The sequence below is a fragment of the Melanaphis sacchari genome, unplaced genomic scaffold, assembly GCF_002803265.2.
Source record: "Melanaphis sacchari strain LSU unplaced genomic scaffold, SCAv2.0 Contig631_pilon_pilon, whole genome shotgun sequence".
Taxonomy (NCBI): Eukaryota; Metazoa; Arthropoda; class Insecta; order Hemiptera; family Aphididae; genus Melanaphis; species Melanaphis sacchari.
Genome location: NW_020271446.1, coordinates 1 through 3,347, shown reverse-complemented (window position 1 = coordinate 3,347; position 3,347 = coordinate 1). Strand labels below are relative to the sequence as shown.

The 3,347-nt window shown below is 27.1% G+C and overlaps 1 pseudogene; it reads right to left on the bottom strand.

The window, feature by feature from the left end:
• Window positions 1-1,906: 1,906 nt before the first annotated feature.
• On the bottom strand, window positions 1,907-3,191 carry LOC112600291 (annotated as a pseudogene).
• Between the last annotated feature and the right edge of the window lie 156 nt (window positions 3,192-3,347).

Genomic DNA, 3,347 nt, shown 5'->3' with positions numbered 1-3,347 from the left:
TCTATTATATAATATTATATAGATGTCGAGTGTACTTCGTCAATATAGAGTACCCACTTACTTTTAACTTTTAAGTCAGTGCTAAAATAGATGCTTTTAATTCGAATTCAATGAAAAACCATTGAATTACTCATATTAATAAATATGACTGTGTGTCATCAACTATTTATTATTCAAAAGCATATTTATTTTGATATAATTTATTTATAGCTTATGCTATTAATTAATTATACGTAAACATTTTGTGAGCTAATTTTTGACAAATACATCAGTATAAAGTATTATATTATTGTTTATATAACAGTTTATAATAATATTAACTTTGTCAATAAATTAGCATCATTTTATCATATCATGATCTAATTACGGTAGGTAAGTAATTTAATGAAATTCATACAGATTGTAGTATTTTAAATGTCGGCAATCGCCATGAATCGAATCGTGTTGTTTAACTATTATATCACTTAGTACCGTAACTAGGGGGTCACTGGGTGCACATGCTTCCCCTCCTCCTCCTCACCAAAAAAAACAGTTTTTTTTTTTTTGTTGATCGTAGAATATCGCGTTTAGGAATTCTTTATGAGTTATAAAATTAATATATTATATATTTATACAATTTAGAGTAAAATTATGTTAAATTATTTATAATTTGTACTCATAAAAAATGTCAAATAGTATAATGATTCAGCAATTCAATATTTATTTATAAACACAAAGTGCCCGCCACGCATTGCATCTAATTACAGTGCTGCGTACATAAGATAATCGATATAACCACAATTTCTAGAATATAGTTTTATAATTTAAAATAATGTAACTTGGAGACTACTGTTTAATTGTACAATTAACTACGAACGCACGCCGTCGTACAGTTGATTGTTTATGGCAACTTCGTGTACAAATTGTGATTTTTCTTGTTTTTAAAAATTTTAATTTGTTTAGTGGCTTCATTATATTATATAGTGTACTCTCGATTATTCGTAGTTTTCCACGGAATCAATAGAAAAAAATGTTTTTTCATTACATGTAAATGTGTATCTTTTATTTTGAATTATAAAATTTAAAATTTTTTAATAAAAACTCATATTTCATACTATCATGCCCTCATATGGATCCTATTTCGATATTTTTTTGAAAATAAGTTAACATATTACGAGGTGCATTGATCTTAATATTTAAAATGTTATTTTACAACAAATATATGTTATTAAATAAACAATGGTGATTAAATATTACATATTATTGCATATTTCGACTATAAATATACGAAAAATGCATATTTTATAATATATTTCGTTACTAAACCGATTTAATCATGTGAAAGTATGTATTAAAACTGTTTAAAATTCCTATTCTTATATAGGTATACATACCTATATTAAGGTCTAACAGAAGATCGTTCAGTTTTAAAAATTTTAAAAACCATGTAATTGATTTGTGTAATACGTTTGAAAAAAAATGAGTAGTTTAATTAAATATATTTTTTAAACGTATAATTTTTGTACTTTTTTTTTATGTCCTTATATTTTATTATTTTTGGCTTTTATAATATTAATTACCTATTTTACAATTTTTATTACATTTAAATTGTATTCCAATTCATTACAATATACAGTGTAAATAATTTAGACAAATGAAAATAAAAACAGATATTATAAACATATGATATGGTGCATTTAACTTCGACTTTAAATGCTGAAAAAACGATAGACCAAAATGAAGTACACAATTTCGGGCGCATTGTATGCACCATATACAAATTAATTGAATATCAAAAATATAGAATGTTATGGTTATGAAGTTAAAGCAAAGTTAATAGGTAACCATTCAGTTATTGACTTAATATTTTAATTTTATATTTAATATTTAAAATTATAATAATAAGGATTGTTGTGTATCAATACGTAAAGAATTATTTCTATAGTAGTAGATAAAAAAAAAAAGATATAAAACAATAAAAATTGATTTTATTTCATTATATAATATTTAATATTGTTAATACTAATGATACATTTAATAAACTAATGGTACACCTGCGGTAGTCGAATTGTCAATGTTACATTCATTTGTACCTCTTCGAATTTTGAAAAGACCATTGTCACCCCATTCTTCGTTCCACGAGTTAACCAACAACCAATATGGGACTCCGTATTCTTCACCCCATCCAATTAATTTAACCGCGTGTCCTCCTAAATATGTTGCATTTTCTGATTTAATGTAGACTCCTAAAAATAATAATATTTGTGACAACTAGTTCAGAAATTTCAATAAGCAATTTAAACAAGAATTTAAGTATAAACAATGTAAAACTTCGTTACAAGTAATATTAATTTACCTGATTTGTAACTGAGGAAATCATCATACACATCGAAAGATGCTTCAATGGGACCATAAGTCATAAGGTCCTTTTGGATACTTGAGTATGTAAGGCGATAATAATCTCTTGCTGAAATCATAATTTTTTAATAGTTTAAAAACAAATTAGATTTAATAATTGCTATTGATATAATAATATTATATCTGAAGAAACCGTACTGTATCTGTGATCGCTTTCAAAATCAAGGTCTTGATCTCCGTAACACGTTTTCGTGCATTTGTGATTTTTTTCCATCGGTTTTCCAGCGCAAGTATTATTTCGTTGTTCGTCTAATGGGCAAGGAGAAACTCTGTATGGTTCACAGCCCTAAAAATATACGAATAACAAAACAAATTTACGTATATAAAAGTACTTCCTATTTAATAACTGATTACCTCTTCTGATTCATAATCTCCTCCTGTGACAAGACCGTGTTTCTTAAAATGTTGCCATGCTTTTATTGGATATCCTCCATGACAGCCAAACCCACACAAACGACAGCAGAAAGTTATTTCTTCTGCAGATAATAGTTCATTGAAATCTCCATTTGTAGCTATACAAAGACGGTCAGCAAACGCCGAGCTTGTTGATAATGCCTGTAAGATAGATATTCAGTTAAATGAATTTTATCCTTTTGCTCATTTATATATATATACTATGGTTAGTAAAATAATTTTACGTATTATATAATATATACAAACATACCAACACGATCCACAATTTCCTTGGTCTCGGACTCGTCCAATAGTTGTACAATGTTTCCATTTTCTCGCGTCAAATTTCCTTGGAATTCTACCAGACAGATTATCGTATTCTCGTCTTCTGATTTGTACATTTTGTAGGATCGGATTTGTCGGACTTTGTACACCTAGATCCCAGGTCTTAAATGTCATCTTTGTGTAGAAGGATTGAAGTTGATACCACCTAATAAAATAGGTAAATAAACATAAATCAATACTTTATAATTTTTATTTAGCAATGCGTGGCGGCA